General features: G+C 39.9%; 1 protein-coding gene and 1 long non-coding RNA gene across 24 annotated transcripts in view; one reads left to right on the forward strand and one right to left on the reverse strand.

Annotated features, from left to right (window-relative positions):
• Positions 1–9,046, reverse strand: part of SHISAL1 (shisa like 1) — an 84,187-nt gene extending 75,141 nt beyond the window's left edge. For 2 of the 23 annotated variants that reach the window (XM_090147126.1, XM_090147120.1), the window contains exons 1-3: positions 5,966–9,046; positions 3,579–3,650; positions 1,707–1,766 (exon numbers count right to left, since the gene is read on the reverse strand). The gene's annotated coding sequence lies outside the window, so the exon portion shown is untranslated. The remainder of the gene's footprint in view (positions 1–1,706; positions 1,767–3,578; positions 3,651–5,965) is intronic. The other 21 variants (XR_016469589.1, XM_090147218.1, XM_090147191.1 and 18 more) reach the window with 15 other exon arrangements.
• A 13,652-nt stretch (positions 9,047–22,698) lies between these two features.
• Positions 22,699–27,162, forward strand: LOC149919708 (uncharacterized). The gene is made up of 3 exons (XR_016463682.1): positions 22,699–23,257; positions 25,550–25,596; positions 26,644–27,162. It is a non-coding gene; the product is annotated as an uncharacterized LOC149919708 (long non-coding RNA).
• Positions 27,163–27,931: the final 769 nt, after the last annotated feature.

Genomic DNA, 27,931 nt, shown 5'->3' on the forward strand with positions numbered 1-27,931 from the left:
CTTTACAGTATATCAGTCAATCAGGTTTGTATTAAATTCCTGTATTTGGAGATATTTGGTGTGAATAACTTCTCATTTAATCTGTTTTGGTAGCATTCCGTCCAAACTACATGCCATGGTAATTCTGAAAAGAAAAGACAGAAAGAAAAAAAGAAAGAAAAAAGAAAGAATGCAAAAAATAATCCTTTACCATGCAGAAAAAAGCCAGTATTTTGAATGTTATCATGTACTGAAAATTCATGTTTTTCACTCAAGATAAAGTATCTAAAAAGAATAAAATCTCCTTGTAAAAGTTTACGCCTGCAGAACTTTCCCTATGTTTTTGAATAGTAAGATGAACTGTCTTGGAAGTGACATAATGCAAAAGTGACATAATTTTATAAGTATTGTTGGTCAGAGGTTGACACTGCTGGTACTGGGTGGGGCAAGAATACAAAAATCTCTCAAATTCTCACCACAAAAAGCAAACCAGTGCAAGATGAGAGATTACCAGATGAAACATGTTTAACAATGAAACAGGTGTTCAAATTACAACAGGCTGAAAATGGTATGGAAATATCAGTCCTGGTGTCTTCGTATTTGGGAATGCTACAAAGGCAACAAATGTGCACAGTAAATGACCCAGGCAACTACCTCCTTATACCTTGACATTTTTGTACAGAACAGTAACCCTCTAGCAACAAATTAGTGAAATACAGAGATTCTGAAAAGCTTTCATGGAGCTGCAGAGTTCTGCAAAATACATTTTTTTGAATTGCCTTCCTCCAATGGGTTCTAGGCACTTCACTTCAGCTCCTCACTTCAGCATCTCTGTTAAGTGAGCCATAGGAATGGCAACAAGGTAATCACCAAGGATAAGATTAAGAGAAGTAAGGAAAAAAATAAAAAAGAGGAAAAGAAAAAAACTAATATCGAAATTGGAGAGGAGGACAGCTGATTAGGAATATGTCTAAAGTATCACAACTTCAGACAACAGGATGCAGTCCAAAGTTTTTCTTGGTATCTTTCAGATGTCTCCTCCATCAGTGCCGGGCCTTTTCCTTCTCCAGGTAAACAGAAATCCCTCTGCCTTTTCTCTCTGAGGTAGTGAATCCTTTGTGTAATGCCACTAAGTAAAACTTCACTGCTTTTAGATTGTATCAGGAATGGAATTCTAATGGACTGAATAGTGCCCATTAGAATAAGTGTTGTTGTTTTTTTTTTTTTTATCAGTAACATGATCAAGACTCAATTGTTTCTCAGCACAGCCTGAGAGCTGGCAATCCTCCACTGTCCTTCTAGGAATGCCCTGAGGTTTGTTGCTTGCAATGCTTGGTCTGCAAGCATATTACTGTCGAGGGGTTTGAAGCATAAAACAATGCTCACTGTTATGCTCAGTGTTATAGTTTGGTTCTTTATTAGGAAGTTTCTTTCTAGCTACTGAAGTATGTTTAGGAACACAACTTGTTCCTATGGAAATTAGTGAGAATTTTGCCCTTGACTCCAAATAGAACAGGAACAGACTCCCTGTCTGCAACATCAGACATCCCAGCATAAAGTGACAAAATCGTGTGGGCCTGCTAAGCTTCACCGTTGTGAAAAGGTCAGCCAACAAATCAAGAGACTCAAAGGGAGAAGCACGAATGCCACTGCTGGAGCTGCTGCACACACAGACATTAGATTTCTCCCTGCTTATCTCCAGAGAACATAGAAAATCAGCACCTTACCTTCCACCCCACACAAACTGCCAGGTAGATCCATCTACTGTTGTGCTCAGAGCCTATCACCTGCAAGTGAAGAAATCAAGCAAACCAGCCCTACCATAAAAGCAGTGATGTACTACGTCAGCTGAAGATAAGGCATTCAGATGCAGCATCAGCATCAAAAGGTTGTGATGTCACCTGAAGTACTCAGTGGCTTCTCTGTAGATTTTCTACATTGACAGGGGGTATTGAGATGTGCCTGGGGAGTCCTATCTATGTTGCATGCTGGTACTGATTTCTTGGGGGTGGGGTGTTACTCCTCCTCATTTCCATTTTGGTGTGCATTGTATGTGCGTGTAGGGTACCAATAAAAGCAGAAATCTGTCCTGTACTGAGGAAACTGCTAGTAGGTTAATTTGTCTTTATTTTTCCTACCATTATTAAAAAATAAAATCAGATTTAAAGCAAATTAACTGCTCCAAAGGTTGCACTATGCTGTTCTTAGATTTTAAAGATGGTAGTGGATTCTCAAGTCTACAGGTTATTATCTGCCATGTAGCATGTTCTGGCATTCAAACACAAACTGTTTGCCATGTGATTTTTGCTTCTCTCTCGAGAGCAAACATCCTGTCTGAATCAGATTTACACCACAGACGTTTCCAATCCCAAAAAGATGAGCTCTTTACAACTGAGGCTAAGTAAGGCATGCAGATCATGAAGACTTCATATTGGGGAATCTATAAAACCCAGCAAATACCTTTATTTTCAGGGCCTCTGAAAATGGATTGTTTTGTTTGGCATTTCTGAAGCAGTAAGGCAGCCTAGTCAACTCGCTCTCAGGTCTGATTCTACTTGTGCCAGGCTTCTGGTGACCATTAACACTGCTGTTACTACCCACTGCCCTAGTATCTACATATGTCTTTTGAAATGTCTGTCTTCACAGAGTGCCTTATGCCTTCCTGAATTTTTAAGACCTTATTAACTTCCACGCATTCTTTTCTTTCATGTAGGAGTCCATATCACACCCAATGGGACCTTGTGAGAAGGAAGTTTTGCCTTTCCCTTCAGAGTTCCTATAGCTTATATTGCAGTGATGTACAAATTAATCACTGGCTGAGCCCTACAGCCACTGAACTCCATTGTCTGAGCAATAAAATTTGGAGGTAACAAAGTTGAGCTGATGTATCCTTTCATCTGTCTATTTTGTAAGTAGGAAACAGAACCAGGTCCAAAATTTCCAGAGTCACTAGTGAATTCATGCGGGTCAACTTGCAGATTTGCAACATCAGGTGTTTTAGAGACCTGTCCTTTTCTTTGCCAGGCATATTTAAAAAAAATCCTTTGGGTTGTTTCATATTTGTGCCTTAAAATTCTAGTCACTTTGAAATCATTGTACGGAATTCATTAAAAACAAAGCAAGTAAATGAAAAGATAGTAGAGAGCTTTTCAAGACCTTCATATGTTAAAGTTCTCATCTTTAAGAGGAATGAAACAAACAAAATAGAAGAGCTTTACTTCAGCTTACAATAATTTGCAAAAATACATTTCTTGCCTTATTTTTTACTTTATTTTTTTCAGCTAAATCCTCACAAAAGAAGTCAATCTATTATCTACTGCAGAAATGTGATTAGTTAAAAAAAAAAATCAGTTCTCATCTGTAAACCTTTTTTTAGAAAAGGACCTCAGCCTAAAAGTTTATCAGAAATCTCCAATATCCATTAGGAGAGTGATTTTGAAAAGTAAGACCAAACAAAAAAAGTTGTAGCTGGATTTACCCCAAGTATATCATATTTTGAAGTATAAACATTCTTACAGTAGTTTATCGAGAGCATAATTATGTTCCCAGCTGGAATAATACAGTGACAGCTCTCATACCTGCCTAATGCCATTACTTACTGCTGTTATATGAAGCTGTGTGCTTTATAAGCTTGAAAAGGATACTTGGAAACTCATCTGCCTTTCTCCCACCTACAAACACAGGAAAAAGAGAAAGAATGAATAAATAATAGGGATTCTACTTCATTTCTTTAGTGCTTGATTCTGCTGTTGATGAGCCTACTCCACCAACATGCAAATCTTAAATGCATGACTGCATTATTTTTACCTCCATAAGTCTAGTACATTTGCCCCGACCACAAACATACACATACAAGAAAAGCAGGGGTGAGCCACTGCTCAAATTCTAGATCTGTGAACTTTTTCTCCAGAAGTTTTAACAAAAGGAACAAAAGAGTCTCTAGCAATAGAAACAATTCCTCCATTATACCTTCACACTGATCTGTAACAATCTTACTGCCTCTCAGACAGCAATGAGTGTTCATGCAAACACCTCGGTGACTGATACAGGAGAAATGTAGCCTATCATTTCTCATTATTGTACTGCAGTAACAATTTGCTGCTCCAAGAGAGATCTGTCTGGACACGATACCCACACAAAACAAGATTTTACACTGAAGAACCTATACTCCGAACAAACAAGACTGAAGATATGTAGAGGGACAATGAACAGAGAAAAGATGAAATAGGGGGATAAAGCAATATGCCCAAAGCAGATCAGTTACAGAGAAAGTAGCTCAACCATCTCCTGTATTCACTTTTTTTCCCAAACCACCGGAAGGACTTCCAACACCAGAGAAACAATGCTAAGTTTACTTCTACATGCCAGTAAAGTTGAAGCAACATACAGCTTGAGCAATACATAGCTGGGATATAAACTTTCCCAGAAGCACTTTATTTAAAAAATATATATAACCAGTACATTATAACCAAGTTACGTTGGTATAGTAAAATACAGAACCCACATTATCATCTATACCTGGGTTTAGTCTCCATTTCTATTTGCTTTTTTCCCCTCTGCTTCTTCAAACAGAACACCTTTAGCACTATCAGCTCATACAATTAGACATCTTCAGAGAACAGTATTCTCAAAAGCAACTATAGAAATCATACAGACTTCATAGAAAGTATCTTTCTTGCCACTCTGTTATCAGTCTTAAGAAATACATATTTACCCACCCTCCCATAGCAACCAGGGTCTCAGAACTGAAATGGAATATCTGTTGTTCTTACTACTACAAGGAGCTTTACAGAAGGCACAAAGCACAGAAGAAAACCTGGCTCACTTTCTGTCTACCTGCATTGACTGTGCAGCACTAAGTAGTAAAAATGTAATAGTTCAATACAGAAACATAACTCAATGACAACTAAAGGAGATGAGATATTCAGACATCATTTCTTTTTCTTTCTTTATGTAGATTTGTCATTAAGTTTCTTCACTAGAGCCGGTAACGGTCAGAAAGTCTTCAATTCCCAAAAGATGTTTTCAGACAGATGTTTCACTGCCAAGCTGCTAAGAAGACAAGGTCACAGGCTTGATTCTTTAGAATACTTAAGTAAATGCTGGAAACACAGTTTGCTGATATTAGAGAACACTAATGCATTAGGAATGAGGCATATGTTTTAGCACTTTGCTGAACAGAGCTTGGGATAGGCTCTTCCTCAGGGTATGAAGGAAATGGATAGGATGGATATTGTTTACTCACTTGAAAGGAGCATTTGAGCAAAGAAATGTACACTTCCTACTGAAGCTCCCCTGCTATTCTAACTTACTACTGCTATCATCTCAGATGCTTATTGCCGAATGCCAGTCAGGCGCTGTTTAGGTTTAGAAATGTATATCTTAAAATATTTACACACTCCTTCTCAATGCTTCTATGAAGAATGCTACATATCAAAACGTTTCTTGGAAAACTATGAAAATCGGTTGAATCATTTCAGATGTTTAACTTGACATACATTTAAAAGTGGGTGCTCATTTTCTCTCTCTCAAAAAAGAAAAAAAAAAGAAAAAAAGAAAAAAGCTTTTTAGCCCCTCTTTGATTGCAATTCTAAGACAAGTGACCAAGATTATCATTCAATTCTACAGACTTTTCTTTCTCTACTATTTTATCTCCTTGCTACATATATACTCTTTGTCATAGTTGACAAATTTAAAACTGCCAAAGAGTTCCATTTCTACCCGAACCCGACACAGTTAACATAAGAAGGCTGTGACCGGTTGTTCGCATAAATGGGATTAGAATTACTGATTTCAGCCGGATAACGACAGAACACAGCATCTTGAAGAGGTAGGGCGACTACCCTATGTTAAATAAAGATTGGAATTTAAAAAAAAAAAAAAAAAAAGGGGGAGATTTGCACCTAGGTCATCACAGAAGAGGAACACAAAAGATGCGTTTACTACTCATAACAAAACGATACATTCAAATGTAACAGTACTTCACCTCAGAAGAACCGTTTGCCTGATTAGCTCAGAGCACCACAGATACCAGCGGGCAGCGTTTCCTCCCGTTAAGACCCCAGAGGTTACAGGGAAGTTAAAGACCTGTGAAGGTCACACCACAAGAAGGTGACAAAGTTACACAAGAAGTCAATAAGCCGATCCTCACTTCTGCAGCAATAAACTACAGAGATCCCAGCGCAGAGCCGCTCGTGGGGGGAGGGGGGTCAACGACACACAGAGACAACGAACATCGCACTTCTCAGTACTCGCGTCTTGAAGGAGAACTGGAGCAAGTGACGATTCGAACTATGTTTTAGTCTGAGCTTTGTGGCTAGGGAGGTAAAACAAACACTAAGAGATCTAGCACAACTCACACTGCTCAGTCCCGTCCGTGCATCGTTAAGGAAGGCACCGCAGCCGCGAACGCTGAACTGGGGCCGCGGATCGCTCCGCTTTTATTGCTTGTTTTTCTCCTCGGCGGCAAAACATGACAGCGGTACGAGTCCATCTCACGAACAGGAAAGAGACGAAGGCGGGCAACCAGATAACCCCGAAGCCTCAGAGGGGTCCCGTTGTCATGGAAACGAGTCACCGCTAATGAGCCTTCTAAGACGCGAGCGGTTAATACCTGAGTCCCGCAAATCAATATTGACTCACGAGCTCAGCGCACACACAACAATCCCGCTGCCAGCAGCCCGGCTCCTGGCCAAACCAACCAGCCTCCCCCCGGCCGCTCGCACACCGGCACAAAGTTTCCCGAGAGCGGCAGGTAGCGCCCGGCAACCGAAAGGCAAAGCGCAACCCCTAAACGGCCGGAGCACCCCAACGCGCGACCCGCTCACCTGGCGCCCGGTCGCTCTCGGGGCACTTTTTCCCACGGCCGCTCAGGGAAGCCCCGGGGGCTGCGCCGCGCCGCTGCCGAGGCGGCACGTCAGAGCCCGAGCCGGCGGACGAAGAGCTCCGGAGCCTCCACCTCCCTCCCCATCGCCCGGCTCCGCGTCCCCGCCCGCGTCCCCTCCCCCGCCCCGCCCCAAACCAGCCGCTCTCCCTCCACCTGGGCCGGCTCTCCCACGCGCGGCCCCCGTGTGACGGGAGGAACGCAGGAGAGCCAGCTCCGCCTCTCCCCGCACCGGCTGCCGGCTGCGCTCGTCCCGCCCGCAAACTTCCCCCCGACCGGCTGGGAAGGACGGCCGGGCCAGGTGCGGCCCCTTCGACGGGGAACGGGAGGCGCTGAGCTCCGAGGCGGGACGGCGCCTCAGGGCGGGGTCGCCGCCGCCGCCAGCGTTTCTCCTCAGCCTTGCGGGGCGGGCGCCGCGCAGCCCCCTCCTAATGGTACCACAGGGGCGGCCTGAGGCGGTCGGGCGCTGCTCGCTAACGGCGTGACTCCGAGAGCCGTAGCAGAGCCTACCTCCGTGAGACAAAGCAACTCCGAGAGAGGAAGAGGAGGGTGCGCGCCGGTTTATGGGCTCACTTTGCTAAAAATGGCAAAGCCTCCCTCCGCCCGCCCGCCCGCCCTCCTCTTGTGCCGCAGTCGCTCGGCCCAACGCGAGGAAATGGCCCTAAGCCATTGCCTCGGAACGGTCCCTCGTACGGATTCGATGTATAATAAAAGCTCTCTTTCATTTACACTTTAATGCGTAAACCGTGCAGAGCAGGGAGCTCCGCTGACGCGGTTGCGGGAGCGATGACTCATGCCCACCACATGTACATTATTTACTGTTTGGGGATGGAGCTACGTTAAATGAGGCGGCTGGATAACACAGTCTTCATGCTCTGACTGCTTCCCTACAGGGCAGGATCTCTCTCCCTGACATGTTCTGATTGATAGCCCCGGGTGAAGGTATGCTTTGGATATCTGAGCAAGTGAAGTGCACTTCTTGCACAGGTGTTGCGCGTGGAAAGGAGTGGCTGCAGATGTACCTCTGAAATCGGGCAGCAATATATGTTCGCGCTCTCTTCACATCACCAAACTCAGCCAGTTGTTTAAATATCTGTAAGCTGAATGATTCCAAACAAAAATCAAAGTCTCCTGTCATCTCGTACCAGCTTTTTGCAGGAAGATCCCTCGTTACACAGCCGCATGAAACTAGGCTATACTGTCCCAGTGGGACTAATTCTTCTACAGACACCAAATAAAACTCCTTATGACTAGGTGGGTGCTGCTGTTTTTTCATAAAATAATTATAGAGCACAGGAATGGTGGACCAGCTGTTAATACGTTTGTAGTTTTTCTTACAATTCTGTAGTAGTGCTGATACCTCAACTTAACCCTGATAGAACAAGAGCAATAAACCATTTTCTATTTCTTCCATTTATTTTTCTTCTTAAGCATGGAACCTTTCCCCGTGTGCATGCAGATTCAAAGCCACTCTTGCAAGGTGCTCAGGCTTCAGACATTCCTGTTTCTTTACTGGGCTTCTCTATTAGAGTGACGCTTTCACTCCGTTTCATTGTCCTAAGAGACCAAAGGAAAAGCTTATTTAAATAAGACACAAATGATTGTGGTTTATTTATGCCTATTTCCTGAGGAGCAGACATTGTAGAGTGTGTATATGCATGAGAGGAAAAAGCAGGGGGGAAGCTGTGTATTTTTTATTCTTTTTTGAGGACAGAAAGAAATACTGGACTTTTACTCACATGAGCCTTCAGCTGGTCAGCTCCCAAATCCCTGGGGCTGAAGATGCAAATTAGAACAAAACATGGAGATTAAATCCTGGTCAGTGATTTTACCATACTGTGCTAATTCCAAATGCAGCAACCAAATGCCTGTGTCCCAACTGCCTCATCATCATCTGTTCAATGCTGTATGCTTCTTGTGCAGTAAATATAACATTTCTATTGTTTTTCTTAAATAGTGACAAGTCTTCCTGCTCTAGCACTGATGTCCCGTACAATAAAATCTCTTTAAAATCACAACTTCAATCACTGTGTAGACTTGAAGAACATGCCTTGCTATGGAGAGTGACACTAAACCAAAAAGAGGAGAAGTGACTGATGCATCTCTCACCCCTACCTAAGCTAGTGCTGGAACTGATATTAGGATCAAGGTCTTACGGTGTCAGATCTCCCAGTTAAGCCCAAACTATTTCAAACTTATACCATTTCATGATTTCAAATGCAGAGTTCTGTATAAAAATACAAAAAAATGGTTGCACTCCAGGCAGCAATTGCTTGTGACTTTGTAGTATAAAGAAGGCTGTGAATGGGAACTTCATTCATGGGCCTTGAGATGATACCATAGTAAATTTACAAAAAACAGTATAGCACTACTAACTGTAGATTTCTTTCTCGTCCCAAAACTAGAGGAAAGCACTATTTTAAAGTTCACAACATCTGTGTAGCTAATTTACTATGTTAGCCATGTCCAGAACAGTGATGCAGGCTCACAGATAACTTGGCTCACACAGAAAGTCCCATCCATTAAGTCCAATAATGGCAAAATCACACCTCAGGCTTTACAGCACTGAACACTGCTGAAGCAGCCATGACGGAGGCCAAGTGTAATGATTTGCATGCACGAGTTACACATAAAGATAAGCACATGTGTAAGCCTTTGTGGGATTGACCCCAAGTTTCTCAGGTTTTCATCACTAAAGATCATGCTTTGCCAAACCCAACAAGGATGTGTTGTTCCATCCTTGCAATTCTGTGTGTTTTTACCCTCTGTATAACTACTAGCATATACACGTTTTTTTTTTACTATGCCATGCAAGGGAATCTTAATAATGCCTTATAAGCACAGAAGTATAGCATATGTCAGTAACAGATTCATTTCTGAAGAGGCTGATTCACCTTTGCTAGTACTTTGAATAGCTTTGATTGGACTGTTATGACATGGAACACACAGTGTTTCCACACTGTATTTGGAAAAGAGATAGCGTTCTAGTATTGTTTCAGCCATCTTTTATAACTCTTCTTTGAGTATCATCTACGGGGAACTTCCAGGCAATTTTTTGTGAGGCACTTGTATGCTAACAAGTTACACTCAGGGCATTAGATCCTACCAGATGAGAAGTGTTGACATCTGTAGAGAATTAATAATCAGAATGCTGACTGCCAACAAGGAAGTCCAAACTCAGGTGGTTTGGATGCGGCCCTGGCTACCACATGGTCCTGAATGATTGCAAAAGATGTTTTTCAAAACCAAATGTCAAGGAAATGACTCAGGGACAGACCTTACTATTTCTCTTCAAGCTGTATATTGACGAACATGCGTATGTGTATGTGCTGTTTGCAGGAAGAAATTGATACTTAACGTGGGTGAGAATCAAAAACACTGGCATATACTTCTGTAAGCTTTACTGGAGCAATGACTTTGAAAGGATTAGCTATAGCTGAAATGTTTTGTTACTGTTTTAATTTGGTGAGATTTCTGAAAGAAACATTAAAAAGAAAACAAACATAAAATACCAATGGTAAAACAACACTCAATGATAGTAGTGATAGTAGATTTGTACTGGTAAGTTCACTTAAGAACACACCGTTGCCTGGAACTGGCATTAATCCTATAATCAAGGAGGGAAGGACATGCAGGGAATGCAGGACTTCATTTGATTGCCAAGCAAGTCAGACTGCAGCACTTCTCTCCCACTCACGTGCGCCCCAGGCAGGTGCCGTTCAGCAGGCAGCAACAGGAGGGGAACTATTTTTGTGAAGCAAATAACAAATACTGGTTACTTCTTTGCGTAGATGATGGGCTACGCTACAGCACCTGACATTTAAAACCCATTAGCACTTGTCATAGAAATATTATGCAGTGGGTTGGTTATCCTGCAATAGCTACGTGGGACCATCCCCAGCCAAGCTTACATCTTTATTTTAGGTATTTTTTGCTCTTTTCTTTTCCACTGATTGACTAAGAGAAAATGTATGATTTTCACTGTTCCCAAAAGGTTAATAGATCTATCTGTGCTTTTTGATGGGGTTACAATGGGCTTGTGAAGCAGGAGGTAAAGAGCTGGAACAGTGCTCATGTCTGACATTAAAAGCAAAAAGGGATCTTAGCTTTCTCCGAGTGCATCTTTTTTTTCAGAGACAATCCATCCTTCTGAATCATCCTGCACATGGCAGAGAAGGAACTGGTTCCAGAGGACTCAGAGCTAGACAGGACCACTTAACTCTGAGTTGGTGAAGAGTGGAGGAAGGGAGTAGAAAGGAAGGAAAAGAATTTGCTCTATAATACCAAAGCAGGTCTTTGTGGCCACAGGGCCCAGCCAAACCCTCCAGTTCTGTAAAAGAAGATGTAGCTAGATGCAGTTTTTGGACTTCGATATGGAATCCTTAATAAGAAAATAAAAGTGATGGAGAACAATTGCAATGTAAGTAGAATTACTCAAATAAGATGGAGAAGTGTGAAAGGAAAAGTCAGCAAACAGTGGGACAAGTTTTATATTCTCTACAATTGACATTTTAAACTACTGTACAATGTGTCTCAGCTAATACTTTTTCCAGAAGTTTCATTTTGTCACTGTTTGCTTCCTGACAGGGATTACACAGAGCTGGAACACTAAGCAGTGGCTACATTTCAGCTTCAATAAGGCTGCATTTAAGGGGTGAAACTGCGGCTGCTGAGCAGTATCTTTTACAATTTTTAGAGAAGTTTGTGATCCTTGACATGGAAGGAGCCAAACAGATGTCTGATGACTATATTTTACTAGGAAATACTAAACCAAGGCAGGGAGAATAGCAAATAGGGTAGGTTTTCTTGTGGTTACAGCACAATCCTGGGAATTGTTTTTTTTCCCTGTTTCTCTGAGTACCCTTGAAGAGTGGATAACATTTTAGTTTAGCTACTCTTAACATAACCACAAAAATACCTGTTCTCCCAGATGTGCTGGGGCACACTGTTTGCAAGATATTTTAAGATTCTTCAAAGGAGAAAGAGTTGGTATTGTTGCAACTTGCTTACCTTGAGCCGACAGGAGCTCTCCTGTAGCTAAAACTGATGCAGGCTCTGATGCAGGGGTTTGGAATCTGGTAGAGATGTAAAGCACAAGTGATATGGGCTGTAGGCACATGGGACTGAATGCATGTCTCAACTTCTTAGCTGGAATAAGTGATCTTTGCATGATAGATTGTTTGGGATTTTGCTGGGAATGTAGGTTGTCTTTGGGTTCACCAGTCTCCTCCAATCCAGTGGTTGCTGTAGTACAATTAATGATCTGGTCTAATGACAAGAGAGAAGGAAGGCTGTTTTTCTTTGAGACAGGAGAGGTTTTATTTTGATGGGCACACAAAACGAGATATCCCCCTAATCTCCTGTGTAATTCATTCACATAATCTCTTTGTAGGCACATTGTATTAATCCCTGTTATTAAAGGAGAAAACCTAAAACATTGGAAGTGTCAAAACGTACTGCTCAGCAGAAGAAGCCAAAATGCTGAATGTCCCTCCTCTTTCTACTATAATAAAGATTTGCATTGTTTATGTCTTAACATATCACTGGAAATATTCCCTGAAGTTGATATGCTCTGGGAAAAAAAAAAAAAAAAGTAATTGAATGAGAAATACGTAACAGAGTTACACCAATAAGGGATTTTTCTACAGTAATGCAATCAATTGCAAAAGCTGGGTCAGAGGACTTTTAAGGGGTGAGCTGAATCCAGAGACTGAAGTACAATTCGCAGAGTTGCTTATGTTTTCCTTTATAGTCAATTTCTCTGGAATCTGCCAGTGCAGAGAAATGACAAAGCAAAAATAAATTGTAAGACCATCATGTAAATAGATTTCTTTTACACAGTGTTCCACATTCACAGGCTTTAGGCTGCCAAGGTTGGGCTAGGGATTTGTATACAATAAATATATCTGTACTATTAATGAGAGTGGTTTGTAATCTAAAACCTCTGTGGGCTAATAGCCAGATACATCCAGAACAGCATTCCATCATCCTGTTTAGGATTAGTTACTGATGGACCAGAAAACGATGCAGAAGTTCATTTATCTTCACAGAACAATTCCTCTCCTGCCTTAAATGGAAGCTTGCTGTGATGGCCTGTTTCTTCCTCATGTTCCTGCTGAATCCTCCCTTCTGCATGTAGAATCAAGAATCATACAATATCCCAAGTTGAAAGGGAACCATAAAGCTCATTGAGCCCAATTGCTGGCTCTGCACAGGACCACCCAAAATCCAAACCAGGTGTCTGAGAGTGTTGTCCAAATGCTTCTTGAACTCCGGTAGCCGGGGGCCATGCCCACTCCCCTGGGCAGCCTGTTCCAGGTGGAGAGCCTAACCCCCAGCTGCCCTCCCCCGACACAGCTCCACGCCGTTCCCTCGGGCCCTGTCGCTGTCACATAGAGCAGAGCTCAGCGCTGCCCCTCGGCTCCCTGTGAGGAGCTGCAGCCGCCATCAGGCCTCCCCTCAGCTCCTCTGCTCTGCGCTGAGCACATCAAGGGACCTCAGCCGCTCCTCATACATCCTGCCCTCTAAACTTTTCGCCATCTTTGTACAACTCCTTTGGGCATCTCTAGTAGTCTTATGTCCTTTGTGTACTGTGGCAACCAAAACTGCACACATTAATGAGTCGGTGCTATTGCAGTGTAGAGTGAGACAATCATTTCCCTTACTTACTTCAGTCATTCACAGAAATACATGTGAAGAGTCAGTAAACCAAGCTGCACCAGTACTTTCACCATTACACAGGTATTTCCTAGACATTCTCAAGAGCTTGTACAATGCTTTCATTTCTCTATTATGCACTGTATTATACTCTCTAAAGCATTTTCCCCTTTGCAAGCCTCTCCTTAAAGGAATACACTGTAGTTTGGAGAACAGAATTTTAGCCATTCCTCTAAGTAATCACAACTCACAACCTTAAAATTATTTAGGCATGGGAGTAAAACTTCTACATCTCCGTGAGGATCTGGGTCACAGATGTATTAGAAAATGTTATCTTCACTTTGAAGTGCAACTTCAATACAGATTTGCTTGCTTCATGCTGCTCCTTTCTCTTCTTGCTTATTTATACCAGAAATCTTTTTGTTTGTGAATAGGAACTGAAGTAGGTTACTTGGCATTTCAGTCCCTTAACCATGCACTGTGTTTATCTTGAGGATAATAATAATAATATTTTACATGCTATACCAACATTAAGACACTGCACGTCACTGACAGAAAACAAAAGAAATTGTTTTGACTGTGGGGCTGGGAGTCAAATTCAGGGAGAAAGCAAGCAGAGGTGGCCTGAGTGCGTTAGAAGTTCTTGCACTTTTGGAAGCACATGTTGAAACTCAGCCACTTCTGTCTCCACAAGATAAATGTTGCTCTTCATGTCTTCTTGTAGGAAAGTATTATGAGTAAGACTTAAAAAACCTATGGTTCTTTTCTGTTCAACACAAGCCTAATAAGATGTTTCAGTTTTGCTGCCCTTGCTAAATGATAGCTGCAGAACTATGGTGTTTTGTGGGCAATGTCTGATGGGGTCTTTTCAGAATGAAATATATTAAACAATATCTGGAAGTAGTAACTACCAGCTACTTGATGTCATCATATTAAGGTTATTTTTCCATTATTGTCATAAAAATAGAGGACTGTTTTGCATGCTGTTTTACTGGGGAGATTTTGATTTATATAGGCTAAAAAGTTTTTCTTTCTCGTGAAATAAATTCTGTATTTTTCCAGAAAGCATATCATTTTGGTATGCTGTCATATTCAGGTTGCCTGATCCATCGAGTAACATCCATTGCACTGAGCTTCCCTTTGTGTACGAACAGGGAGAGCAGTCTGGACTTCTGTGCAGTATGTGGGAAGGGAGAGGCTTGGGAAAAGAGAAAAGGCAGGTTTTGCAGATTGGTGGAGAACACAGGTTGGAAAGATAAGAAGGAGATATGAGGTTGCAGATGCAAAGGGAAGAAATCTAGAATTATAGGGGGAATCAAAGCAGAAGAGAAGCAACTGAAGAGATAACATGCAGGGAACTGTAAGGGCTGAAATGAAAACCAAGGGTTTAGAGGCTGCTGTATGATGCATGTTCAGAAGTAGGGAGCTCAAATTCTTTAATGTTAATTATGGTGATAGTGACCACAATTCTCTTACCCAAATGGATGGTGGCATTTACATGTCAGGGTTTCCGAATCCTGTTGTGTGGACACTCATGCTAAAGGTAGCTAGAGAGTGCTACCAACATGACCGGCCACATCCAGTGAAATTCCAGACACTCTCTTGAGTCAAAAACACTTGCAAAGGAAAATGTACAGATAAGTAAATAAAAAGAAGTCACAAATATTTTCAGAGCTATTTCTCAGTTGTGAAAGCAAATGTTCACAAATACATCCCCCTCATCCCACCCACATGGCAAGTGCTTGTCCTAGTCTTCTGAGGACCAGAACTGAGTGTGAGAGGAATTGCAAATAATCACAGTAGGGCATAATAATATCTCTTTTGTCTTTATTTTACACAGCTCGATTTTTTTTTTCCTGAATTTTCATATATTCTTCTTGTACTCTTGCATGTGACTAAAAATGATATGGTTTAATCAGTGATTGTTACTGCTTTACTTATAATAGCAATTTTGCTCTACAAAGATATGTAAATTAGGCACTCTCACAGTGTGCTGCATTCTGTTTATTTGCAATATTCTTAAGAGTCTTGTAAGAATTATTTAAACTGCCTCTAATCTCTTCTACTGAAGGAGAGATTTGGCTAGATCTTCTACAAATGAAGCCAGTATAGCATTATTCTTCTCTCAGGTTGGTCACAACCCAGTTTGAGATGGGGACAAGATAATAAGATTTTCTGGGAAATAAGTGTCTAATGCTGCACATCAGTAGGTAAAAAAGTCACACGTTATTTTGTGCTATTTCCTTCTTTGCCAAGACTTGCCCAGAATTTGGGTGGTTTAGGCAGAGCTGCTAGAATAAATACAGATTCAGCTGACAATTCCTGCTGTTATTCTTATCAGGCAGTAGGGACTGAGAAGGCCCTTTTTGAGTATGTTCCAGTGGCAGATATGAGGATAAGTATTAATAGCAGATTCTAATAAATCTTCATGGGACCAGAATCAACAACCAGCTGTTACAGCCTTTTAAGCACATGCAGTTGTGGCAGATCTTGCAGTCCTGACACAGTGAGAAGTCCCACTAGAATTACTAGGCATTTGCCTGAACCGGGATTGAACGCCTCCAGACTTCAGGCCCAGTCTTTTCTCGTGACAGCATCCAATTAAAATTAATGAAGTAACTTGTTTGGGATCATCCAGAGAAATGGTGGGAGAGGCAGGAGGGGACTCAGATTATGTGAGTAACTTCCAAGTTTTCTTGATGTTGTTAAGTCAAAAATATCTAGAAAACCAAAATGCTGAAGAATACTGAGAAATGAGAGCTATTAGTTAAAATGGCTCCCAGGCAAACTGTCTGGTCTGATCAGTTTGTTATGAATCACCTCTGAGGTAAAACCTCCTACTTTCTAACACTATTTCTAACCTGTCTCACATGTAATCACGTATTTTGATTATAATGTGAGAGTATTTTATTTTTTATAAAGGAAAAGAGTTATGTCTTAACATGTCTGGTAGACTAGATTTCTCTTCTTCTACATTATTTTGACTGTTCTTTGACATGTCAGAGCAGCCTGGAGATGATGCTCTTTCACATGCAGCTGGCTGGGCCTGATTTTGCTCCTTGCCTAGCTCAAAGTATTAATTTATATTCTGTCCATGCCCAGCTCTCCTAGTTTGTCTAGCTTACTCTGGATGCAGATGAAGGGTGACGATGTCCCTTTGCAAGCTACATGGAAAGGCATCAACTTAATGTCACCTGTGGTATTAGAGTATTATGAAGGCAATGTGGAGGATGTAAGATTTTGGACTGCTACTTATAGAATAAGTGAGTGTGCTTGTTTGTATTGCAAATGCCATGTGGGAGTCACTAAAAGCAGGAATAGTTTCAGAAATCTAATTTACTTTCATTGTATATGCTGTTTGATTACCTTGTACATTTCTTTCTGGTTGCAATAAAAATAGTTACTTTACAGTCATTTTTATTTTAGGTCTCTCAAGCACCCACATATCAGTATAACATTTGAATTGCAAATTGTGTAAGAAATATTTATTAAAGATAGTAATTTCCTTTGGAATTTTATGTATATATGCATCTGTATCTTTCTATTGTTTTCAGTTACTATGAGGGTTTATTCTAGCTGTCTTCTAGCAGGCAGCTTTTAACTAGCTCTGTGTCTCTGCATAAGGACAAAATGCATTTAATGTGCTTTCTCAGAATTCAATCATAATTTTTGAAAGAACCATCAGAGTGTTGTGCAAGAACTTCAGTGCACAGAAGAAAAGTCTCCTTGACTAGACAGACAGCATGACCTTGTCTGACACAATGCAACTTAAATGATTAAATGAATTCAAGAAGATATTTCTAAATTGCATGCTATTTTTCCATGCTACTGTTAGTGTGAGTGTCCATGCAACAGGATTTAGAAACCCTGATATATAAATGCCTCCCAGTCTATTTTGCTCAAAGAAGGAACTTCCATGCTATTGCCCAATGGACTCCAAATGTTAGAAGAAAGATTATCTGAACCATAAATTAAAAAAAAGTCAACACACGTCAACAAACACCATGATAGTGTAATCCAAATATCTGAACTCCTGAATGCAATATATTTTCTCCAGAATGCTACCTTCTCTCCTGGAAACAGTACAAGAGGATAAAAAATTCTCCCTAGCATGCAGCAGAACAAATCCACACAGACCACTACTAAAAGCAAAACTGCTAAAAGTCCCCCATGGGAAACACCTGTTCCCTGGTTTCTTCTGGGGAGAATTGAATGCATTTTTCCATTAATGTGGACAATGTTAACTTTTTTTGAGAAGGAGCAAAGGCCACACTGGATTTTCACTCCTCTGAGCTGAAGTTGCAAAATTCTGCGTGGCTGTGCAGGTGGAAAAAGAAAAAAATGAAAATGCGGTCCCCTGATCATAATGAAACACTGTGTTTTAGAAATAAGGTCTTAGCTTTTACTCAGCATTATGACCAGCACAGCACAGCAACCAGCAGCTTATATTTGCTGCTTGGTGGATATTTTGTCTTTGGAGAACCTGGTTAGACTTTTCAGACTTCAGTAATGCAGTAGCATGTTAGCAATTTGTGTCTATCCTTAGGGACTGGCTTGTATTTCATGAAAGTCAGTTGTAGATACAAACAGCTGGTATAAACTCAGGACCTTTCCTTTTTCCATAAGGTCACTGATCATGGTGCTATTGCCTGTAACATGGCTGGTTTGTCTGTCTGGTTTCAGTGAAGTTACTCGTTACAGTCATCAATACAAAAAACATTAGAAGAATCATAGAATCATAGAAATGCTAGTTGTAAGATATCCGTTCACCAATGCTCTGCATGGATCATTTGCAGCAGTGGAAAGGAGGCTTCCACCCCTTCACAGCTATCCCACACTGGCTACAGAGAGTGAGAACATCTGACTTATATTCTACAGGCAATATTCATGTTGCTGTCAACTCTGCTAATGTGTACTGGCTTTCAAAGTGCACAGCATTTGGCATTGTATGGTAGGCTGCCTGATATACTACATAGCATGACACTACAGTGTAATACATATGAAAACTAAATAGCAGGTTATGTTAAATGTTTTTTGAAATTGTTCAGTGATACACAAAAGATAAGCTAGAGATTCAAGTGAACAGAATAAGCTACTTTCAACAAAGCCAATACATGCAGCACATTGCCACACTGCAATTCCCAATTAACTCTTGCAGTTCTTAGGAAATATGGCATGACAGTCATGAAGCCAAAGAAAATGTTGTGTCTTCAGCCTCCTGATAAGTGTTATTTTCTCAATAGAATTCTCCATTCTATTTCTTGGTCTTGCTGCATTCATAAACTGAAATCAATCTTTTCAGTGTTATTTGCAGTCTAAATGATGATAATTTTTTTAATTTGTGAGTTGCCATATTATATTGTGTCATTAGTGGGATTTTCCCTTCTCTGTTTCCTCTATTCATATTTTCCCTTCAAGACAGTCACATGACAACATTTAATGCTACCAAACAGAAGGAAGCTTTTACTGTTTATTAAGAAATGTATTTTTAAGGTTCCTTCCTTCCTTCCTTCCTTCCTTCCTTCCCTCCTTCCTTCCTTCCCTCCTTCCCTCCTTCCCTCCCTCCTTCCCTCCTTCCCTCCCTCCTTCCCTCCTTCCCTCCTTCCTTCCTTCCTTCCTTCCTTCCTTCCTTCCTTCCTTCCTTCCTTCCTTCCTTCCTTCCTTCCTTCCTTCCTTCCTTCCTTCCTTCCTTCCTTCCTTCCTTCCTTCCTTCCTTCCTTCCTTCCTTCCTTCCTTCCTTCCTTCCTTCCTTCCTTCCTTCCTTCCTTTCTTTCTTTCTTTCTTTCTTTCTTTCTTTCTTTCTTTCTTTCTTTCTTTCTTTCTTTCTTTCTTTCTTTCTTTCTTTCTATTTTTTATTTGTATTAGGTGTACTTATAAGGCTTTTTCTGATCAGTTTCAGCTGAAGTACTATTCAAGATTGGAACAGTAAATCCTAATGTGGAATCAGCAGGAAGACATACAGGCTATACAAAATCTTTGTTGTTGTTGTTGTTGTTGTTGCTGTTAGCTGTACTTATAATTCAATGAGTCTGATGGTTTATCTCTAGAAATAACTTACACCAAGTACAGGTAAATCTAGTTCCCGATTTCATTCTTCCAGCTTCTGTGATAGCTTCACTTGTGATTACAATAAAAACAGGGACATGAAGTCAAGAAATAGCCACAGCTTGAGTCTTTCTTCCTTGAAGAACGTACACGTTGTTTACAACAAATACAAACTTATAGCTCACCTTGACTTACATATCAAAAAAAATTACTAGGATGTTTTATTCCATCCTTCATAAGATAAAAGTTGCTTTGCCAAAATACCAGCCTACTACAGTCTAGAAGAACAAATGCTCTGCATCTGTGTACAAACATAAGTCTCAATGTCAGTCAATAAGAAGAGAAGGGAGAGAGGAAGATTTTGGTGGGGCCAGAAGGTGAAAACATTTCCATTTTCATTCTTCCATATAAGATCAGTTAGAGAGAAGTCAGAAGAAGTCAGGCTAGGTTGGTGATGCTTGTCTGAATGAATTGAACCTTCCTTTCACTTATAGAAAAAATAATATGATTTACTTCAGTCACTTTCATTTCTGTAAGATGAATTTTTTTTTTACCTCAGCCTCTGGTAGAAACTGGATTACTTGTGCTGAGAATGTGCCTTTTGGTTTGTTTGTTTTGCTTTGTTTGATTTTTTAAAAAAATATTTTTATTTTTATTTTTATTTTTTTTGCTTATGCCATTGTCAGAGCACACAGGAATACGTTAAGGCATAGCCAATGTAGCCTTTGTGCTTGCCTAGGAAACAAGACATTAAAAATATTTATTGGGAAAATCACCTTTCTGGCCATTTTGCTATCATTTCTGTAATTTCTGTTGGCTTGCATTTAGTAGTGTCTTCTGCCATTAAGATCAATAAAAGCTCATTAAAATGAGTGGGGCTGTATTTTGGCAATAGAAGGAGCTTGTTATTCGGTCACAGTGAACTGAGCCTTTCAATTCTGACTGAATGGCAGTGCTGCTTGATACACTAAGCACTCTCAAACATCATTAGTGAGTCAGAAAGAGAAATGCTAATCTTCTAAAGTGGAATACTAAAAGTACTGTGACATCAAGTCACTGCCAGATTGTCTTTTATAAAGACCATGGCTTTATATGGAGTACATGAGAATCCAAGTCTCTCTTGATACTAACCATATCCTATCAAATCGGATGAATACTGAAAATAAATAGAGAATGTGGACAATAGTACAGCTCCTTATACATTTTGAGACACAATGTTGTTCGAGAAAGTTGGTTCTGTTTTTGACATTTGCTCGTATATTCATGGCAGTAAAGCTCTGTAAATCTTTACAAGCAGTTTCTTCATAGTTTGGCTTATAAAAAAACCAAGAATATCCAGCCAGCTAGATAGTCCAACCAACAACATATGCCAACTTTACTACTAATTGCCTGTTTTAAGCCATACCAGCTGAGTGTCTGCTACCTTACATTTTTACTGGGCTAAACCCAATTATTTTTATTTTGAGTAACAGTTTGTAAAAGAAATCATTCAGAGTTACTAAATATTTTGGCTGACCAGAATAGAAGTGCAGAAGTGTTACCCTTCATTTTTACTCTTTATGTTGGCAACTTTAAAATAATTTTGAAGGCAAAAATGGAAACATCTTGTTTGAAAACATTGAATTACAGCATTTTTATACTTCCAATATTTTTTTCATTTTTAAGCTATCAGCCAAGTCAGTGAAGAGCTGTGACTATTGAACAAATGCATTTTTGGTAAATAAATCATTAGTAAAATTTATTAATCTGAGTCACTCTGCTCTAGACACTGCCTGACATAATTTTCTAAGATCATTCTTTGCCTAGAAATATGTCTCTATTTGATCCATTTGTAAAGCACTGAGCATATATTTAACCTTGAATCATGCAACTGATTGATGAATGCTCACTAACATTTTCAATTTTTACTAGAGTACAGCCTAACATCCCCACTAATATAATTCCCACCGAGTTACTCTGAACAAATAAAAGTGGTCTCTCTGTTTAGAGCAATCATAATACAAGTGCTTATAAAATATCAAGTAAAAGAAAGTTCTGTAATCTGCTTTTTAGTTTAGTGAATGAATTTTGTTGATTTGCGAGAAATCTGTAGAAATCATCAGAAATCAAACCAATGTCTTTTGAGGTCTGTGGCAATGCTTTACTACAAGACAATCCTTCTTGGAAAAAAAAGACAAACTCTGAATATAGTGAAGCTGCTAGGCCAAGAATCACCGCTGTCTCCAGTCCCACATGAATGAAGTAGCTTTCTCATTATTATTCGCTATGTGTATTGGCATATTGTTTTTGAGTTGAAGCCATTGATCCAGATCAGATTGCAGAAGGCACTGTACAATCACAAACCAAACAAAACAGGACTTTTCTCAAAAAACTCACAGTCTAAGCACTGCTGGTACCTCCACTAACCCATGTGCTTATGACCGCAAATCAAATCAGGAGCGTAGAATAATGACAGATGTAAGACATTATTATTTTTATAAATAATGACCGGCTAGGAGGCATATGAGGGTTTGAGTTTTAATATGTTGATGAAAAGTTCTGTGTTCATATTCTCATAAAAAGAAGTCTTTGGGAGACATTTATCATAACAGAAAATTCTTCCTTTCTTCTACTTGGACTGTTTCTTTCTTTGGAGGGTTTTGAGTCTTGACTTGCAATAAAATTTCTGGGAAAAAAAAGACACAAAGGAAGAAAAGATGATTTAAAAAAAAAGAGAAATTACCAGGAAACACTTTGAGTTTATAGGAACAAAAAATGTCTTAAAGAAGATGACAGAAGAACCAGCTGCTGATTGGCACTTGATTCCTCACCTTGCAAACATTAGTGGGTTTGTAACTGTATTAGCCGGAGTAAGAGATTTCAAATAAAGTTTCCTTAATGTAGGAAGGCATGTTGTATGCTGGAAATCATCACTGGAATTTTTTCAGAACAGATTGCACTGCCATTTGCTTTGAATTATTGATTTTTATTTTTCTGGGGGAGAGTGTGATAAACTAAAAATGACATCCTGAGGTTTTTTGCAGGCTCTCTTTTTGTTGTTTTGATCTTTGCTGGTGAGCCTTTCTTCCAGGAGCTCTGTAAGACCATGTGTTTCTCTTAGTGTTCTCACACAATTCTGCGTCATGGTGGGAACATTTGGTATCATTCCCAGGGCATGGCTGAGTTACTGTCAGGCCTTAACACTAAAGATGGATAAGAATGAGTTGAAGCTGGGGTAGAAGACCTTTGGAGAACACCAAGTTACTGAGAAACAGTGGAAAAGCAGTAAAATGACGGGACTGCTGTCTTTAGCATCATAGTTCCAATCACTTCCAGCTATTGTTCATATCACCACACTGGCTTGATTGTATGCAAATATCCTTTCATATTCACAGTTGGCCAAACATTTCTTGCTTCCTAAGCTCCCTTTGTGATTTAGTGACAAATAAGACTATTCACTCTTTCTGCCCCAGCTTTATGTTTACTATGTGATTTCTGACTGCCAGGATGTAAGGTCCACAAGCAGCTCTGGGGCAATGAGACCTGTTCCTTGTTTTAATGGCTTACTAGGAGAGGATTTTTCTGTCAACAGGTTGGATTTGTAGCACAGACACCTTGTAGACATGCCTCAGCTGTCTCCAGAAGAACCGGTAAGGTGCCCAAGTGAAGTATGAGGCTAAAGGAAACTACACTGTATGCAGATACCACAGACAGGTATCTAGTTCAGGTATCTCTTTTTACTACTGTATTGATGTATATCAATTTATGTGATCAACGGTCAAGGTTGAGATCTACTGGTCTTGTGTTGGGGTCCACTGTTAAACTGAGGCTATGCCCATTTAGTGACTGAGATTACTTCTGGGATGAAAAGTCTCTGCCTCACATTAGAAAAGTTTATTTGTGAGGGACTGGAGTGGTCTGTAGCATAGTCTTCACAGATAAATACCATAGCATATTATAGCATGGTCACTAGCATTTTTATGAAGTTCTGTGTCAGTTGGTGCTTCGTGACACTCTCAAGGGAAATGGTCAGTATCATGGAAGAAGTAGAGATGAGCCTCTCTGGATGCATATGAGGATACTTGAACAGGAGTCTTATTTATAAAATGAGAATATCTGGATATTTCAGACAAGAGAAACTGGAAAAAAGTACTGAAAAATATTACTTTTTGGTAAACCATTATACTTGGTTTACCAAACAAAATATGTTCATGAATCATCCCTTCATAAAATGAAAACTAATTTGGTAAAATGATGAGAAATAGCATTTTAACCCTCATATTCTGTGTGGATATTAACAAAATGGTTAACGAAACTGCTCTTACTCATCTAATAAAACTCTTAAAACAATAATAATAATAATAATAATAATAATAATAATAATGTTTTCCAGAGCTCTGCTGCTAGTGAAAGAAGCAATACTGTACATTCTAACATGCTTCCAAAGAAAGGTTATGGTAACAGTGTGTAACTATGTCCTTTACAAGTAAAAATTCTTATGTGATCATTTTTATGAATCACATCCCATTAGATTGCTTACAGGAAACCTCATTTATGCATCTGCTTCTTCTTTCCTTGCAAAATGCAGAATTAAGTTATCATGACATTTTATTGTGTACAAAATTAGCTCAATTACTAAATTAGAAAGGAATTCCAATAGAAACAGATATAACAATAGTATGGCAAATAAAACCCTTATGGCTCCTTCTTCTTGTACTTGGAAAATGAAGAATGATAAGTCTTGTATCATAGCAGGACCAGTATTGCTGGCTATATATATATATATATATACACATACATATATATATTTCCACATATTTCCACATTTATATATGTGGAAAAATGTTTGTTTTACATGGTGTTACATGTGATCTATTCTGCTTATTAAAACTTGTTCTTTTTTATCCTGATAATGTTCATCTGTGTATAAAAACTAATTGGAAATGGAGGATTCCAACCAATTGCCCTTCCTTTTTTTTTTTTTTTTTAATTGTAGATTTTGATTTTACATTTCTGTCACAACACTTGTGTCATGGTTTCTGTGGATTAGAAGTTTGAGAGAGCCAGTGACTTTTCACTACACATGCACATAATAAATCTCTAGAATGCAGGAACAAGGATAGTAAGTTATGTTCCTTGCTAACTCGAGGCCCTGACAAGTTAGACACTTAGCTGATGTGCTCAAGTTAGAAACAAGGTCATGCTACGCTTTCTATATAGTTAATTCATACTTCCTGAGGGAGATGCGACCCACCTATGGAATGAATCACTCACTGGAGCTGCATCACATTCTTCATTGACTACAGAGGGACCCTATGGTGACCTTGATCCAAATATAGATTCTTGAGCTTGATACTTGAAGTTAGGTTAAAGGAATCCAGGACTCTCTAGATGGTTAGGTCATTTTAGATTAAATAGGGAAAAAAGGCAAGATGAAATGGAAAAACATGCTGAGTTTAAAGAACCCAAGCACATTGGTATATGAAGTTTTGAAAATAAAAAAATTAACACCTTGCAGAAGAACAACTGTTCCTCATTCTCAGTGTTCCATTTTGGCCTCTGACCTGCTATCCCAGAAAAGAACCCAAGCCAAAAATACCTCCCCCCAGCTCAGTTAAGTAGGTTATTTGCTGAGGATTGTAAGAAGACACGTCCTGGGTCAAACCAATTGCCCATCTCTGCCAATACTCTGTCTCCAGCAAGAGCCAGAAATACCTGTAAGGGGGGAGTGTAAGTACTGGAACAAACAAAGTGTGATATTTTCCAGCAATGTTCTTTCAGTTTCTAAAAGACTGTTGTTTAGGGGCATCCTCTGTATTTAACAACCTTTGATTGTATTTCTCTTATACGAACCTGTCAAATGTCCTTTTTAAGCTGTGTAAGCTGTTGTCACCCACCATTTCTCAGGCAAGAAATTCTACTGCTTAACTAAAACGTTGTTTTAAGACTCCTCTTTTTTCTTTTTCATTTTATGGTGTTCCCTGTACTGCATCCTCTTCCAATCAGCACAATGAATTCCTGATGGCACTTCCCTCCTTCAAAACCTCTGAAAGGTGAGTAGGTAGCTATTTGCTGCAAGCTGACAAGGGACTGAAAGGAGCTGTGCCTCCTTTTCCTCTCTTGCTTGGCTCACACAATTGCTTGGCTGGAGGAAGTAGCTAAGACACAAACTAAAGGACTTGTAAACACTAATACTATGAAGGAAGGAAGACAAATGCAGTAAGCTGATGATGTGCCAAGTATAAAAGATTCAAAGATATGTCAAACCTAAATGGGAGAACTTCGGAGATTATTCGGCAGTTGTAGGAGTTCTGGGAAGGACAAGACAAGCAGTCTTTGAAACTATGTTGCCTGCTGCTTGAAGAAGTTTTAGATAAAAATAAACTTAATTTTGATAGGTACAGGCTTCTAAGTCAACACTAAGTGCTTAGCATCAGGAATAGGTTGGTACATTTTTCAAATTCTCCTAGTTGCAGCTAGCCTTTGATAAGTAAAGAAATTGTGTTAGGGAACAGAGTTCATGAAGACAATTGTTTTTCAAGATTTAGTCAAAAGACATGGGAGAAGAGAGATGAGAAATTTCAAGGGATTAGGCTAAGCAGGGAAGACCATGTTTTTCCATGATCTTTTCAGACTAGTTTTAGTTCAAGATTCATTTTCAAAAAACAAAGAAGTTTAAATATTTGCAATTTTCTTTTCCACACTATTTTTTTTTTAATTGTTACAGTTGTCTATCTTACTTGTGTACAAAAACTTAAGCAATGGCTGTGAATAACTCATCTAGTAATCTCTTCCTCTCCAAGAATGTACTTTATTATTTCCTGGAATAGGTACAACAAGTTTACTAAATTATTGAATCAGGAAGGGATTAAAAGGAGAAACTCATTCCACACAGTTCGTAGGGGAATGAAGTATCGGTAGGAAGAATGCATTTAAATTGTGTTATCGGCTACATGAGCTTTCTGTGACTCCTTTAGCAGAGAGTTAATGACATGTTGGCAGACACACCTAGCTGGACAGATCAATACAGATAATTTGTTTGCAGATACTACAATGTTATCTCAGCACTGAAGTACACTAAAGAGATGGTTTCCCTGCAGGAAAGCACTCACTTCCCTTCTGAGAATCAGTGCTCGCAGAACACCTCTCCATGTCATCACGTCTGACTTCTCAGGGCCCACAGAAGTTTGTGACTCCTTGTGCTGGAAGCACAGATGAAAGCCACTCTCACAAAATGGCATGATGTATGAATAACCCAAATGACACACTGATGGGACGGCTGAAAGAAAAAAATGTAATTACTGGTTGTTGACCTATGGAGTACAATGACTTCTATCCATCTAGAGCTTCTCCTCTGTCCTTCTTTTGTTACCTTTGACCTTTTTCCCCTCAAATGTTCCTTTTCTCCTACCAGTCCCCTCTCAGGCACTGACTCTTCCCCTGTTTTCCAAGCCCTCTCACCCAGTATCTGAGACCTTCCATCCCTGTCTTCTGGCCAGGCCTCTGTAAAAATGCTTTGATCCTGAACATAGCAACAAGGAGTATGAAATGCACTAAAATAACCTTAATACAAGAATTTACACTTTGGGGCAACAGTCTTATTTTTCTTCAGTCATTTCTATCTGCCTTTAAAATAAAAGAGGAAATGATCTTTGCATGCTAAGTCTCTTTGTGAAGAGAATGAGCTCCCAAGGTCTGAAAAGTCTCAGTTCAAACCCAAGTTGCTGTGACTGCTCTGTCAGGCAAATATATTAAGATGAAGCAATAATAGGCAGAAATATTTTGATATCAGTTAAAGAAAAACACATTTTCTAAGGTTGCATTTTCTATGTCCCTACAAAACAGCTTGTTGTTCTGCCACATGAAAAGCAGAGAACCTGAAAAGGTTCTGAATGTTGGAAAGATTCCTGACGAGGATGTCATGCCTTCTTTTCTTGTCCCACTTCTGCCTCCATCTCAAATGCACAGATTAGTAAGCTTCATTGGGATGCTACAAGTTGTTTTTTTCATCACAGATTGTTATTTAGCTGATGAAAGAAGAGATGTTAACAAATGTCAAGGAGGTGTGTCCACTGTGATAGGGAAGGTCTGAGCCACCAAGCTGGGAAGTCAAGCCATGAAGACAAGATCAAATTGGTGCATGGCCAGGCAGCGTGTACCTGCAGTACAGCTTGAACAAGGACCAAGGATGAGGCCTGAGCACAGTGTGGGTCCCAGGATAGAAAGGGAGGTCTCCAGCAAGGTTTCTCACAGTTCTTTCTCCTGATGTAGCTGCTTTCCCAGCAGCCCTACCCAATGTCTGCATCACATCAGCCAAACTCCCAGGACAGGAGAAGAGATTGCAAAGCTTGGTGGTGTCCTTAGGCTCCTGACACCAAGATGACAATG

Source organism: Phasianus colchicus, chromosome 1, assembly GCF_987193195.1.
Source record: "Phasianus colchicus chromosome 1, bPhaCol1.hap1.1, whole genome shotgun sequence".
Lineage (NCBI taxonomy): Eukaryota > Metazoa > Chordata > Aves > Galliformes > Phasianidae > Phasianus > Phasianus colchicus.